The sequence below is a fragment of the Gambusia affinis genome, linkage group LG02 (assembly GCF_019740435.1).
Source record: "Gambusia affinis linkage group LG02, SWU_Gaff_1.0, whole genome shotgun sequence".
In the NCBI taxonomy this organism is placed as follows: domain Eukaryota; kingdom Metazoa; phylum Chordata; class Actinopteri; order Cyprinodontiformes; family Poeciliidae; genus Gambusia; species Gambusia affinis.
Window position 1 is genome coordinate 7,658,357 of NC_057869.1, and position 17,205 is coordinate 7,675,561.

Consider the following 17,205-nt stretch of genomic DNA (forward strand, 5'->3'; position numbering starts at 1 on the left):
GGTTTTATTGATTTCATATTTTCGTGAACTAAAATAAACCTGAATCTCAGAATGTAATAATAAATATGAATTTCCACCACAGTGGGTGGAGGTGGCAGCCAGCTGGCAGAGGAGTAATTGAATGTGTCTCTTCGGTGTTGAGTGAACAAAGTCTGGATTCAAGCGTTCATTCTTGAAGTGTTAAACTTTGTGCAATGTTCCAAGGTGCTGTACCCTGATAAATCAACCTGCTGGAGTTTAACAACTGAAACTGGAGCAAAAATTGATTGGATATTTTTCAGTCATTTATTCTATGTAGCGATGATACAAGTTTGACCGCAAAAGATCCAACTAAATTTGTACAGAAATATTCAAATTGTACATTATTTTAAAAAAACATTACAGTTACTGTTTTAGGATTTCTTTTAACTCAAACTAATTCCATTAATTATGTTCACATCATCATAATAAACTGTTTATCTACTCATATGGAATATGGATAAAAGTATATATTTTAAACATTCAATCTAGAATTCTCTTCTTTAGTACATGTTTAAAATCTACAGGCTCATGGGCGTGCTGCGGTGGCGTAGGGGATAGCGCAACCCACGTTTGGAGGCCTTGACGCGGCCGTCGCTGGTTCGATTCCCGGACCCGGCGACATTTACCACATGTCTTCTCCCTTTCCTGTTAGCCTACTTTCATATAAGGGACACTAGAGCCCACAAAAGACCCCCTGGAGGGGAGAAAAAAAAATCTACAGGCTCAGATTGATCAATATCGAATAAGCCTGATTAAGTCATACACAGAAGTGGCTCAAGACAGAAGCAAACCAAGCTGCTACTCTGACGCTGTGAGCCAGCAGGGGGAAATCCTGAGTGCCTGACCTCTTGAACCCCCATAAGCCAAATCTGAACAGAGAATTTTGTGCTTTTTTTAATGAATCTATTTCTAAATTGGCTTCCAAGACTAAAAAATATAAAATAAAGAAAAGAAAATTATTTAATGAATTAAATGAGCTGACAAATGTATTAGTTGCAACTATAGAAAGAAAAGCAGTTATAGTTTAAATGTCAGTAGCTTAATCAGGTTTGCAGATTGTTTTTGTGTGTCACATTTTACAGATAGTAGAAGTGCAAACAAATTGATAAACAGATGGTAGTAGAATCTGGTTACGAACGAAACTGAGTCTGGACAGAAATACAATACTGCAAACAAGACTTTCACAACATGAATCCCAATATGGAGCTGGATTTGGGGAGCCAAATCAAATTCTGTTCAGGGTTCTGTTCAGTGTTGAACCGGCTCTGAGGATCACAATCATATGCACATACAAACAGATTTTATCAATACGGAGGACCCATTCTATTTTAATAGACGCCTTTTGGAGTCAGAATCATGACACACCAGAACCTTCACTGTTTCTTCATAAATGTTTGACTAGGATTTATTATTGAAGAAAAGGAGATGTTACATTTCATTTACAAACTGACCTCATCGTTTAGAGTTTTAGTAAGAGTTACATTTAACATCCTCAAACAAAAATCTGTTTTTAAAGTGTAGTTTATAAACCAAGATCAACAACCTTTGACATCCCATGATTCCTTGCTGAACTTGACTTTGCATTTGCCGGAGTCTGCTGAGGTTTCACATTTTTGTGTTGGAAAGATTTTGTCTTTGGTGTCAGAGGAGGTGTTATTGATGGCGTGATGATAATAAAACCCACAGGAGGCACTGCTCTTAATGCCACCACAATCTACAGCATAATCTCTAACCCCTGTCTTATTAAACACAGAGTCTGTTTGCTGCAGAGGTGAGACAGAAAGCCGCAAATCTCTCACAGAGCCAAAGCGAAGCTTCGAGGAGCCAAGAGAAATAAGCACAAGAGTCGCACTAAAATTATCCAGACCTTAGTGCTGCATAATAGTGTGCTTTGATGGGGAAGGTATCCATATTTCCTACTCTTTATTCCACTTATCAGTCACGCTGCTTTCCCTCCCCTCAGGCCAGACTTTTGGAAGTTAAGACTCCTTGGATCACATCAGCTGCCTGTGGCTGTCATTGCATGTGTTTAGTTTTACCGCCAGTTTCCTTCGGCTTACTGCGGCCCCGATATCCTCTCATATGGTGTGTGACACACACTTATCCTGGGCAAATCTGCGCAGCCGGCACTGCCAAGTCAAACAACTTTGTATATTGCTGACGTCCTACCCAATATCGTTAGGCTTTAAAGATCTGTGTGTTTTTTACCAGCTTGTTCATGTACAAATCTGACCATAGTTTCAAACACTCAATCATTAAATTCTCAGCACTGCTCGCTGAAACGCTCAGAGTTTATTTTTTTTCCCCCTGCATGTACAGACAGCCGCAATACATTTTTAGCAGCCACGGCAGGAGTTGTGTGTTTTCTAACGCGTTGGCCATATGTGTCACCCTGACCTCTTTCATAAACAGAACAGTCTACAAAGCGCTACGGGCCTGTTCCACCAGTTTGGGGAAGGAAAAGAAGGGTTCATTAAAGCGATGCTTTGGGTGGGGTTCCATTGGGGTGCTTTGGATAAAAGTCTCATTGGAGTCACTCTTCTTTGAGAAAAAAAAGTGGGCAGCACTTGAGACTGTACATAACCAAGGTCCATATCATTTTTGTGTTGGTTGAGCCAAATACTTTATCCGTCTGTTCAACAGAAGGTTGACAGAATTAACTTGAAACGGACTCCCTGTCCCTGCACTGTCCACTCCTTCAGGCAACTCCACACTCCTCCAGCATCCTTTGTGCTTTGTTGTGTGGACTTGAATGCACAACAGTGGCTGGGCACAACAATTAACTTTCCATGAATAAACAGCTCTTTCTCTCTGAAACAGATGATCAGTTTCTGTGTTATGGGGTCTTTGATTGATGTGGGTGGCCAGACTAGAATGGTACTCACTTTAAGCAGACCCTTGAGCATTGGAGCCCTATCATTACAACCCCAACTTGAGACTGTGGCGCGGTGCTCTACCTGTGGGTATCAGGTGTTGTGAGAGCTTTCGTGGGGGCGGGTGGGGTGGTGCAGGACTGGGTGTAATTACACATGCATGTGAGGGGAAAAGCTTCTGAGGGTAATGAGGTTTAGAGGACGCTGCCATCTCAGGGGGTGGTCCCTCCCTCCGCTCCGACGGGGATCCCATTGCCCCTCTGTCTGCGCCCGGTGACGCGAGTCGCTCCGGTCCCCCCCCAGCCCCTCCTCTCTGCTCGCTCGGACAATGGGATGTTCTTCAGTGGGGACCTGGAAGGTGCGCCCACCCCGGTTGCTTCAGCCAAGCAGGCTCCCAGAGCGGCCCGCAGGCATTTCATCACATTACATCAGATCAAAAGCAATAAGCTAATTACAAATGACTGTGGGCATGCAAGCAGTAAATACAGAATCAACATAATTGATTTAATCCTCTCAATGCAAAGTGAAAAACCTATCAATGCCACGGCTAAACGTACAGCCGTGTGTTCCAGGGAAACACTGACAATTGGATGAATTAAAAGATTGCATGAGGCTAATTGAACCAATGTAAACTCCAGTGACGCCAGGAGACGTTTTAATTTTAGCCCTCAGCTCTATGCCTTGGACACTTTTAGACTCACTTGTTGTGTTTATTCATCTGTTTTCCTTTCTACGGCGAAGGAGCTTTTGTGAGCACAAGTTTCTTCCATCTTTCACGGGAGGGGAGGAAGGGGAATGTTTTATGCATGCCACAATATGCATCTTAAGAGCAAAAGCATTAGGAATGATAGCCAAAGAAAAAAAAGGGAGAGAAAAAAAATGCTAAGGGTTTTCGTCAACGTTTACTTATTCATGACGCTCTGAGAAAAAGCAGAGTATTTTAGAGCAAATCCATGTTATGATTGGAGAGGCTCCCCCACAGAAGTCATTTTCCACCTGAGGACATGCGCTTTAATGACAGTTTGAGGTGGTGCTGCTGGAGCAGAGATACAGACTCCATGTTCCCAACACATGCAATATCAAAGCAGAGGGGAGGAGGGTTTTTCATATGAAACGCATGCTGTATGATAAGGTCATGATTCCTCGCTTTCTTACCATCTTTTTAATCATCACACCAGGATACATTTAGACTGATTTTTATTTTTATAAATCTATATCTGCTGACTTGTCACTTTCTGACTCTGCTCCCAAGTTTGATGTTCCTGATACTGAATGAAATTAATTTTTTATTCTCCTCTTTGTTTTTCTCACTGATTGCCACAGAGATAATGTAGATGGAGTTTCTTTTTTTATGGTTGAATACCTTGAAAAAGTATTCATGCTAGCTTTAGTGTATTTTATTTGGATTTTTTTATGACAGACTCCTCCACCGCTAGAAAAAATAATAAATCTGGCCTTTTCAGAGGAGAAGCAAGAAGAAACCTATTTTTTAAAAAAAGCCAGAATCAGTCATAACTAGTCACACGAGAACAGAGTTGAACGTTTTATGATACTACGTTTAGTAGAATACTAACTTCCTGAACCAGCCATCCCCGTAGTGAAACACCGTGGTGGCTCTATTATCCTGTCGGCTGCTTTTGTTAACCTGTAAGCTGTTCAGAGTCAATCAGAAGATGAATGGAGCAAACAACAGTGTATTACTTGAGGAAAACCTCTTGAAGATTGTGAAAGAACTGCAACCCTGGATATTGTCCTGGAATGGTTTGCATATTCATCAGTTGGACTGTTAATCACTGTTGATTCCGTCTCTGTGTTGGTCTTTCTCATAAAATCCCAATAAAATACACAGAAGTTTGTGACTGTAACAGGACAAAATGTGAAAAAGTTCAAATTGTATCAATAGTTATACAAGGCGTGACAGCAAACAGTTTTGAACATAGTGTCCTGATAGGGTTCAGGAAGGACAAGGTGGCAGCCCTCATCTGTGTCACATAGGACAATTAGCCTCAGTTGTTTGCCTGAACAAAAAGGCCTGACAATGATCTGTGAGGACCTTAACTTTGTGGTGCAAGTAAGCCATCTAATGGACAACAGTGAAAAAAATACTCGTCCAATCAATCTGTCTGTCTCTTTCTATAAAACGTAAAGATTAGTGTTCTGTTAGTAATTGTGGCTAACTGTCCAAATGGCAAACACCTTCCTCACTGCTTCTGCCTGTGGCTCATTATTTTCTTATTTATCTTGCATAACTAACCTCAAATTACCCATAAAAACATAAAGGCTAACAATTCTTCCCAGTTCATCTGGCTCTGATTACCGTTTTTACGGCGCAGAATTAAATGTGCTGGATGGCCGACCCGTGCGTATACGAGCTCCAGAGGAAGGGAGCTGTGACTCTTTAAGAAAATGGAGCTGAAAGGGCGGGAGGGGGAATCATCCTCTTTGTTTTCTGTAAAGGGACACGCCGTTCTAAATTGTTTCCATGTGGCCTCCGTCAGTGTGGATCTGAGGAGTGAGGTGGCAACAGATAATAATGCAAATAAAACGCATGGCAGTTAAAGGGAATGCACCAGCTGTGCTGTTTGAAATCACTCGTCGTCACTCAGCCGGCTGTGTGGGCGTGTGATTGCTGGAATGGGACGGAGTGCTGCGTTATAAACTTACGGTCCCACTTATGGAAATGTTTGCATGAGCTCTTGACTGATGAGACGCGCTTGTGTTTGCTCCAGTCTGGTAGAGTTTTCTATCTGTGCCTACGAAGAGCACAGTAGCAGGTGTCTAATGTGACCATTTTGGTTATTCAACACATGAGTCCATTATGACCGCTGAGCCGTGAGAAGAATGGGGGAAGGAGGGCTGCTCCTTTAAATGGAATCTTTAATTTCACAGGCCTCTTGATATCCCGCCGCAGTTGTGATTGTGTAACTGAAAAGAGGAATCAAGGCTTTTGAAAGCACATTAAGCAGAAAGCAATTAACCAACACACAGTAGTTAATTTTTGTATTAATACTTCAACAGCTGGTGCAGATTGCTTCCTCGTTTTTATCTTCACTCCAGCTGTTCCTCCACTGACAAGAACATTAAAGAGGATTTGTTCGTAATAAAGTGGCTCCATATATAGATACCTCGGTGAGAAATGGAACCCGGAGGGATCGCGGATTTACATATGGAAAAAGTTGGAAACATGGGCAGCTTTTCAAAACCCTGCTGGTCCTTCTTTCAGGGAGAGCCTCCAAAGGGAGCAGTTTCAAAGAAACCTTTTCTTGTCTACAAAGTGTTGGTGTACATTTCAAAGTCTGTTATTGACATCCTTTACAGATGTGTTGCTTGGGGGAGCATTTGTTATATTGTGTATCAGGTACTCAAGGCAAGGCCCATGAACATAGTGTACTGGGCTGAAATGCATGAGGTTTTTTTTAAGATGACAGAAAGCCTTTTTAAAATTCCTTGGGGAACAGCTTTCCATATTTGAAGCATGCTGTGGCTTCCTTTTTTGTCTCTGAAAACCAAATGTATTATGTTTTTGGATCAGCCAGGGCAGGCAGGGCCTGCCCATGGGGTCTTTGCTGACTATCAAAACAAACATACCAGGAACAGGTTGAGACAGGCTGCCACCGATGCCACATCCGTCCTGTCTTAACCCAGCACAAACCACAGGACACGGAGCTGCTTATGCAGCCAGGCAGTTGCCCCACCATGCCACATGCCTGCTTGATTAAACAAGTGCAGGGTACAGCTGAGTGACAAGCAACGGTTGGGGTCGGGGCTCCAATTCTCTCTGCTGTCCTTGTGCTACCCCTGCTGGTGTTACATGTTCTGATTACAAAGAAGTAAAGTTGCACAGATTGCCATGTGGCTTTTAGGGTGAAAACCTGTTCTGTTAGAGTCGATCTGAGTGCACTTGAACACATCACATCTGACCTTCGAAACACCACGGCCTTTTTAAACAGCCCCACCTGGACGCTTCAGTGTTTCCACTACAAGTGGGATGAAAGTCTACCTCATAAAAAAATCTATGAACTTTATGAATGGAGTTTTTTTGGGGCAAGCAAATAATTCTTTCTGATCAAACATCCCACTCATTTTGTTTCAGTCTTCTCTTCTACAGCTCTTATTTTGACAGGTAATCTGCATTTTTGTTAGAAAACAAAACATCCAAATACATGCCTCCGTGCAAAGTATCTTATTGCTTTACAAGGTTTACATTCAACCAAAAAATAACCCAATTAATACATAACATATTTATATAAAGTATTAATTAAAAAAATTTACAAGTTTAGACTAGTTTTAAGTTTGCAATAAGCTCACTATATGTAGTTGTTTTGTTAAACATAAAAGTCTGAGAAATTTCTAAACATCAGTATCAATTTATCAAATAATTACTCCTTTAGTTAGAACTTTGTTTTCCTGAAACACATTAAATTGTTACAAGAACAACTAAAACTTGATAATCACTATAAATTATCAGAACTTATTGCTGCAACATGAACTAGAATGCTTTGTGCTTATTACTGATTAAGCAAATCCCTTTTCCCAAAATGCTTTTTGTGCTTTTTTCAATTCTAGTTAAATAAAGATGTTTTGTGTGTCTGCGTGTGCGTGTGTGTGTAGAATGACTGCATGAAGAACCATTATTTAAAAAGCCATTGGATCATTTATTCCCCTTGCAAAAAAAAAGAAAAGAAAACTTAAATTACAAAAAAGGAAACCAATGTTTTGTTTTTATACTAAACACACACTGTATTTGCTGTGTTGCTTAGGAACTTGGTGTTAATGAGAATGATGCACATGGAAAAGAGCACTGTTGCCACATTTTCCAGCACAAAATTAGTGGCAAGAATTATGAGAGAGCAAACCATTTAAATTCGAATCAGGTCTTAATTTATTGCTCTGTTCTGCTTGTCATTTGGCTTGGCTACTGCTTTGTTGCAGAAGCATGTGTGGAATAATTGCAAAACAGAGCGAGGTGGATTTATAATGGGGCTAAGGATGATGAAGACAGCGCAGGAGAAGGAGAAGGAGGGGATAGCGGCCTTTGTTGCGGCCGGGTCTCCAGATGTGTGGTTTCACTTTTAACGCAGTGGGAGAGGAAGGCGGCTTTCGAAGTTGATGCGCCAGGTCCAGCGTGCGCTCACATGTGTGTGTTTGACTGTACCACCTTCACGGAGAAATATTTCAACTCGCATGTCATGTGCGTGCGTTTCAGAGAATGTGTTGGCTGCATTGTGGCTGACGCTTTTACAAGAACTGCCAGAGAAAGATGGCCTGTCTGTAAAGCACATGCTAAGGACAGGAGGATTTATGCGTGACAGGTTACCTGATTTAACCCCGCGAGTTGACACACAATCAAAACACATTCTATCACTCACATGCCCACGTACTCGCTCCCATTACTCCATCCTGGCCCTCGTCTCACATAATAGTGTAAATGTCACTGCTAAGCGCCTGTTGCCTCAGATCATCTGCCCAGCTGGTCATCACGATAACGCACATCAACATCCTTCAAGGTGCAGCTGAGTGCAGCGCGGTCCACGTAGAGTGGCACTGGGCCTCAATGAGTCTCTAAGGAACCAGGTGTTACTTCCTCCATCTTCCTCTCTTTTTTTGCATTGAAATGCAGCTCGCACTGTTTGCCACAGGCATGGAAGACATTAAGGTCCAGCAACAGCCTTAAAGTTCATTCTTTTACCCAGCTGCAAGACATGAGAGCGTGGCGAGATTCAGGAAACCAGAGGATTCATTGAAAGCACAGGAGTGCATTTTTTAGGCCGTTTCCTTTGTTAGAAAGAGCCACGTAGTCACTTTAAACTCTGACAGATTTTTCACTTTTTCTTTTTTTTTTTTTTAAGTTGTGTCATTTTATCTGCTTGTTTTCTTCTCTGGCTGTTTCCAGTCCTTTCAAGTGTTAGTTGTTGCTACTGATTTTTATCTGTCATTTTGCATGTAGCACTTTTCAGGCCCAACAGCAACAGAAAGGCGTTTGAATAACAGAGAAACAGGGGGTGACAAAAAGCAGCAATGACAATTTAAGTAAATAATAATAATAATAATGGTGGTGATGAAGTGAGTGTTAATGTGCCAAAATGTGTGGTTTCTAAAGGGATGTTGGTTTTAAGGTCTGAGGGAATGCAACTGTGGAAATGATGATGACACTGCACTACAAAGACAGATTCTGATGTGGTATAAACTATAGTTAGAAGAAGGATAAAAACAAACTTTCTTTCATTTATTCATTTAGGGAGCACATTAAAACAACCTCAGAGACAACAAAGGGCTGTGCAAAGTAAAAAAGAAATCATCTACGTTTAATATAAACAACCCTGATTCAATTTGCTCAGTATGAAAAGTGAAATGATTTCAAATAGATAAATTTAATTGAAAATACAGGAAAAACTGCAGAGAAAATTGACTTGAAGCAGTTTTTATTTGACGAAATGCGTCATTTGTTCTTTATTCCCTGTTAAATAAAGTAAAAGTTGATTGTTTCCCATGAATTCCACTATGATTGTACCATTACACCATTAGTTGCCACAGTTTCAGCCACCCACACTGCTGTGGACAGCTTAGAGGACATGGTGGCCCTCAGCTTGCTTCTACGGGCCATACACCACCGTTTTCTATGGTTCCCAAGTGTTGTATTAAGGTTTTATAGCCTTATATTCACTTATATGTGAGTGCAGGTTTTTACATGCCAAAACATTCTGCCCTCTTTCTCCCCTGTCAGCAGCTCAGGCTCTACTTTTTTCCTCATCTGCTTTTATTCACCAAGCGTGTCTACTGACTTTCCTGTGATCACCTGTGAAAGCGTAATGGAGCAACGCAGCCTTTGATGGGCTGAACCAACAGCTGAAATGATGATTATTTACCATGCCTGGTCATGAAGGTAGAGCAAGAAAGTTCACATTTTGTTCTAAAAGGCTTTGCTTTGATTTTTCTTTTCAAAGTCTGGTATCATACAAATATGCCAGGCAGAGACTATTCCAACCTCTCCTCTTATGCATGCTGCTCTCATCTCTGCGAAAGAAGTGTACACATAATAACTTGCACATGTCCCACTTTTTATCTTTGCGGTTTTCATTCAGCTGTGAACTGAAGGTAGACCATTTTTTTTGCACCTCTTTGGTTGATGTGTAAGACAGGTTTAAATGGATGTAATTTTGCTTTGAAGCAATTGTGTGACTCATTAAGTGGTGCCAGTTTGCGTGTACGCTGACTGTGGTTGTCGGAGGAGCACAGGCAGTCCGTGAGCCGCTTTGCTTAAGACATCTGGCCCCCATTCGTATGAGACGGCGAGTGCCAACATGAACACATTAGGCGACAGACCAAATGCCTCTCAACCTTAGTCTAACACGGAGCACATGAGTAAAATATCCGAAACCTTCTGCAAGACTCAGCATTTGAACTCTGCATCATGCAGAACTGAAGATTTCCCTTTCCTGACACCAAAGTAAGAAAACCGACCCTTATTGAATTACAAAGAAAGTGCTGCAAAGTAGTGTAGTTCGGTCACCTTCAAATCCAAAGAGAATGATTAATTTTCACATTACAGAGACATCAGCTGATTCATTGACTGAAATGTTGTCACTGCTTCCCAAATGACCTGTGAACCTTCTGGTTCTTATTTCATCCCGACCCACTTCTGCACAGCTCAGCTGACAGCCCACATCATCAGGGAACATAGACAAAATGCCACTTGACAACTGATACAATTCATGCTTGCTAAAATCCTCAAAATGCTCTGCTTTTGCTTTGCTGCAGTTCCTTGTACTTTTAGTACAAGTTTATTGTCAACACATGCCTGAGTGTTTTGGAGTGAAATGGAGCCATAAGAACTTAAGTTTACAATTTTTTTCACACGCTGAAACCTAACCAAAAGCTTTTGATTAACTGCTTGTATTTTGCGGAGGTGAAACTTACGATATGTGAGCATTGTTTATGTAAAATCCCACAATGTAATAAAAGTTTATTCCAAATACTCTAAGATTGTTTTATTTTGTAATCATGCATAATTTCTTTTTTTTTCTTTACATTTGATTCAAGAATTTCTAATTAAACTCGAATGAAAAAAAAAACAAAACACACTCCACATTTTACAAGCAGGCAAGCAAGTCCTTCCCATCATTGAGCAGACTTTTGAACTCTATGGTTTGAACCTATCTGACCTGTGGAATCCTTGCACTCATTGACCATAATTGGCTCTGGTTTATTTAGTTCATTTTTAGTTTTAACTCTGCAAAATATACAGTGCCTTCCAAAAGTAGTCACATTACAAATACAAACTTTAATTTGTGTTTTGGGAATTTTGTGTGGATGGACCCGCAGAAAGTAATTCACAGTGGTAAAATGCAAGGAAAATGTAAAAAAAAATGAAAATAAAATAAACATTTTTTTACCCATAAAAATGTGTGCATGTACCAGCTTTGCACTTCTAGAGAATAATCTTTTTACCCTTTGGCAAAGATCTTTGCGAAATAGCTTAAGTATAGTGATACTGGAAGGGGTTAGGAAGCTTTTACACAAATTTGTCAATTATTTTGTTGTTTAGACTTTGGCCATTTTACCACACAAGTCCACTTTGGTCAAAACTATTCCGCTTTAGCTCTTGCACAACTTTAAGTGTCATTTTCACTTTTGCAACCTCTGAGAGGTTTTAATCCAGGATTGTCCTGCATTTAGCTCCCACCCATTTTGCCAACATCTCAAACCAGATTCCATTTATCTGTTGAAGAAAAATATCCCCAGCACAGGAAAATGCTGCCACCATAATTTTTCATGAGTGGCATGGAGTATTCAGTGTGGCCAAGACATAATGGATTTTTGACCAGATCCTATTCTTTCATGTTTGCAGTGTCTTCCATGTGGCTTGTAGGAAACCACAGAGAATTATTTTGGCCTTCTTTGACTCTTGACTCTTTCTCTGTTTATTGATTTAACCCTTCACAACTTTAACTCTGACTTGATGCTGTTTGTTTGCAGATGTTCTCTAAACAACCTCTGGGGTCTTCAGAACTGACTTTACTATCTACTTTATTTGGTTTTGGGGTTAACTAATGAAAAGGGGACTAAATACAAATGTAAGTAACACTTTTCAGATTTTATTTCAAAAAAGTAACAAAAACAAAAACACTTCCTAATTATGTGCTACTTTCTTTTGGTCGATTGTAAAATCTTTGTATTTATGGTTGTTAGGTGACAAAATCCGAAAAGGTTCACTAACTGTGAATAATTTTGCAAGGCACTTTATTTTGTATTTCTTGTCATAATTTTAATTCCAGTGTTTTGTTTCAGCTCAAAATGAGTTAATCACACCATACTGCTGTCATGTGCAAGACGTCCATCTGCACATCCTGTTGTCAGACTTTTGTTCTAGCAGATCATTTTCAGGCATCATTTCAACTGCTTGATTTATCATGTCAGGACGAAACTGCAACATCTTGAATGCGACTCCTAACGGAAAACTCTGGAGCGGTGGTCCACATCTGACCTCACGGATATGCTAACGCTGTGGATTTGCCGAGATTTAAAAGTTGTCATGAAAACATTAAATTAAGGAGCACTGCATCTGGCTTCTGAGAAGAATGGCGGTACATTACAGCGCAGCTTTTTAGTTCCAAGGAGCTGTGACTCATTTCTGATAAACATCTGCATCGTAAAATAAAAGCGTGGCCTTGCTCACGTCTTCGTAATGGTACAGTGAATGTCAGTTATGCAAGCAAGAACTGCTTTTTTCTCTAAATTACAGTTTATTCAAGGAGTACATCTGCATCTGATACAATATATTGGGCACAGATTGTGACAACTATGTCATGATTTTCTCATTTCAAGAAAGGAAGATTGGAAAATTATCAAAATGATTACTTTATATCTATTTTACTGAGTTCCAGAAACAATATTGACAGTAGTTAGATCAGCAATGAATTTGTTTGGGTTTAATGACATTCCTAATTTTTTTCCCATAAAACTTCAACAAAATTCCTTCCAACTAAGAAAATTGTTGTTAAAGATGAAACTTACAGGATGTTCTTCATGAGTGATTAAAACAATGATGCTACACTAGTGTTATATGTTATTAAGAAAACCTTTTTTATGCTTTGTATACTTTAATTATTTTTAAAGTCAGTAATGGCTGGAAAAAGTATTTCAAAAAGATAAAGTAAAAATAAAAAACTGATCCGACCTGTTGGTGTGTGGTCACGTGGTTTTCAAATGCAAGATGCACCGAGCCGAGCTCCGCCTCCCACAGCGGTGTCGAGGTCTTTTGTGTAATTTACTGCAACATAATAAACACAGCAATCATGGCAGGGAGGGATGATTATAACGAGTTCGGAGGAGAAGAAAATAATCCTGCATTATTTTTGATGCAGGATTATCAAAAATATGCTAATGCTGGAAAATCTAGTTTTATTTGTTATCAAAAAAGAAAAAAAGAAGAAGAAGGGAAGTGGTCAGTAAGCCACTGGTCCCACTGCATTGAAGCAGAACTGAGCAGGATTACTTTAATATTTCTTCTCTCTGACTGAAAAACCAGAGTACCGACTATCTGTGCTACCCGACGATCCATCTTACCTTGTGCATTTTTGCGGAAAACAGTGTTACTCAACTCTCAACTTCCATGAGTTGACAATCATGGAAGTTGTCAACTCATGGAAGTTGAGAGTTGAGTATCAATGTTTTCTGCAAAAATGCACACATTCAGACCAATCACACAATAGTTTCACATGGAGAGTGGGCAAAAGGTTTGCCAGTTGGGTTGTGACAAAAAGGCAAATAGAACTGATTTCCCTAATTCAGCTAAGCCAAGCAGAATGCTTTAGATGCATCTCTGCTTCAACACACCTGACTCAAAGTATAAGGACTCTGAAGAACTACACTGTGTACCAAGTAATTCAGTAATTTGATTCATGTGGACCAGGGACACATCTTAAAATTGTAAGACAACAGAACCCTGTTATGAAGGAAACAGCCTTTTGGCTTTTTGTATGCAGGATGTTGTTCTTTCGGCCATTATTCATGTATCATAATCGTAGCAGAAAGGTGAATGTTGATGGACTAAATCGAGAGCTTCACTTTTGGCTCAGCTCTTTCTTTACCACAACAAAATTATCATGAACAGAACACACTTTTCCTGTTTAAAATCATGGCCTCAGACTACAAGGAACACAACTGTTTCTCTGTAGCTATGCCTTGAGATTCTGGGAAAGAGCACCACAAACAGAAACAGGAGTCCAACCTGCCTGAGGAACATGCTTGATTTTATTCCAAGAATGTGGATATCCAGCTCTTGGTCTGAGTATACAAGTACCGGATAGCACTTTAAAGCAACATGTCGCCATTACATCAGATCCACCACAAAACCAAACAACAATTCAGTTTCATACTTACAACAACATAGAGTGGGGTTCATGTTTTCAGACTGTAGGAGGAAACTGGAGTACCTGGGGAAACCTTGTTCTGGTAAAACATGTCAATTCCATACAGAAAAACTCCAGGCAAGATTTCTACTTGTAAACCACATCCCCTGACCTAATTTAGTAAATCTAAATAATCTGTTTAACTAAATTCATATTTCACTCGATGTGTAAAAACAAACGGGCTTCTTAGTGCAAAATGAATACAGTAAACCCCTGGCTAATGCTCACAAACGCATTCTTTCAACAGGAAAGATGACTTAGAATGAGACCATATGAACATAGTCAGTATTAATAGTTGTTGTTTTTTTTGTGAGACATGAATTTAGCTTGCTGCTGAGATTTCCCCCGCCCCTCCTCTTTGGCTTAACTCGGCTTTGTAACTGCTCTCTGGAATTTTCTAATGACGGTCCCCAATTTGGCGTTTTAATTCATTGCTGAACCACAAACACTCTTGCTTTTTGTTTAGCAAGTATGGAAAACTGCTTCTATCACACTCCAAATAAATTGTTTTACAAGTGGAAAGCCAAACAACATTTAGGCCTTTCTGGTTATGGTTTGGCTTTCCCAAGAGCTTTCCCTTCATTGGCCCCAGTCTCAAAAACGTTCCCAGAAAAGGTGGAAGAAATAAACAAATAAAATGGCAAAAAGAGCAAAACCTGAATCAGGGAGAGGAGTTAACTTTTCTATAGGTACAGTGACATGAATGAGGATTCCCAGACCTGTCTGCCTTGTAAAATTTAGAGACCTGGTAATGCACATAAATAGAGGATTAGTGGTCAACCTTGGAAACACATGTGCTGAGAGCAAAGGAAGCAAAGCAGCAAGGGAAGTTTGGCACGTGTAGCAGCTGTGTGGTTGTAGGCACTGCGGGGTTCTTTGATCTTCTGTACTCAGGTGTGACAGGTTTTGGCAGAAATGGAGGCTGTAGCAGGATGAGGCTGAACCTGGACGGGCCCATATGGTCTCAGTAGGAGCGTGAGAAAGGGCACCTGCCGTGCAGGAAAACATGAAGTGCCGAAACCTTTCCTTCCCCCTGAAAACTTCTGAAGCTATATCATTGTACAGACCTGGTCATGTAGGATCTAAGTAATGCTTTTTTGTGTGTGTGTGTGTGTGTGTACCTGAAATGTCTTAGCTGTCCGAATGGACGAAAGCGATTAAAGCAACAGAGCAACACAAGTTTTATTGCAAAGTGTAGTGAGACTGATGCCTCATCAGTCACTCAATTACCTGGATGCAGTAAACTAGATCCACATGTTGTTTAAATTAAGTGCATGAAAATAAAACTGCACACATTCTGCTAGTACTGCAATGTGGAGCCTTTATTTCTAAACATTAATGGGTCATTGCTTCTCATACAGAAACTGTCATTGTATTGACCTTTCCATCAGCAGCGAGCAGCTTAACTCCAAACGAGCCTAATAGGCTGGGTATAAAAAACATGGTGCCATCATCAACTCAGCAAATTCACAGTTCGTTTGGTAACCCGTCTTAAGGTCTTTCAATAAATCAGTCCAAGAAAGGATTTATGAAAATGACTGAGTGAACTCAGGGGTCATAGTCAGTTTAATTTGACACTTGGCAGTAAATCCCCTAATTGTTTTTCAGTGTGCCTTTACAGTTGTACAGTAAGACCACAAGAGCACCAGCTTGCATATCTGAATACATGAAAGGAAATAAAATGTTGTTTTTATGAGCTGTCTGCTGGACACACCTACGTTTAATAACATTTTGCATTTGAATTTATTCCACAAAAGTCGTCTGCAAAATAGGAAATTAGCCTTTTGCCCTCATGTTTAATGAGTCCAAGTCAGTCGTTACTTCTATTTTATCATGATCCGATGTGCTGAGCTTCAATGTTCAGCTCTATTATTTCTTATGGGCTAATTAAGACGTTTGACATTAAAGAAATTCCTCCTCATGGGGTTTGGCGCTTGTCCTGAGACTTGTTCTGACTCTTCTAGTGTCTGTGGGCAGAGCAGAGGCCTGAGGTTTTCTCCTCCTGCAGCTGTAATTTCTCAAGCAGATGCAATTCGGTGACCGTGGTGGCCTTTCTGACCCCGTCAGAGTCCATCCAACAGAACAACCTCAGAGTTCAGACAGAGCACTTTTGGACTGTCCTCTCCAACAAGGTGCGTTCCCTCTGTTTCCAGTTTTCCCAGCTCGGTGACTGGAGTTTGTTAAGGCTGTCATTTGCAGGGAGACTTTACAAAGGTCACTGTCTGTGTATTTTTCATTAACAACAGTGCAGCTCACTCTTCAGCGTGATAATGAGAACCATCGCTTCGGTGGATCTGGAGAAACATTTTTGGTGTCAGCAAATGTCGCAGCTTGATGGCATATAAATGTAATTTATCAGTGTTTATGTTGCCGGTTTAGTAGGACATTTTTATGCCCCGCTAGAGCAGAGATGCTGCGTCAGTCCATAATGACAATGTCACTTGCAATAACAGGAAGATTTGGTATTTGTGGCATCGTCTCATAAAGCACCTCTGCACAGTTTGTGAACCTTGACAATTTCATGATTACATTTTACTATGTTTAGAAAACTTTTTTATATCGACATGCCACACTAAGTCACGAGAAAGAAACAAGAATCTAATGAAGTTTGAATAGAATAGAATGTCCTTGTGTATCACAATGTTTTACTCAATAGGGTGAAATATTAAATTCATTCCTGTTTTATGATTTTCTGGGAATTCACTAAGTTATCTTTTCATGAGTCACAGCTCAGAAAATCTGTTATTTTATGGTGTACTTTTATAAAGCTCTTGTTTTTCTTCTTTTATGTGCTGTCTATTAAAGTACCCTGCCATCACCAATCCAAGATGTGCTCCCAGATATGTTTATTTGGCTTTTTATACCAGCAAGAGATTGCACAGAGGTATTTTGGCTTTGCT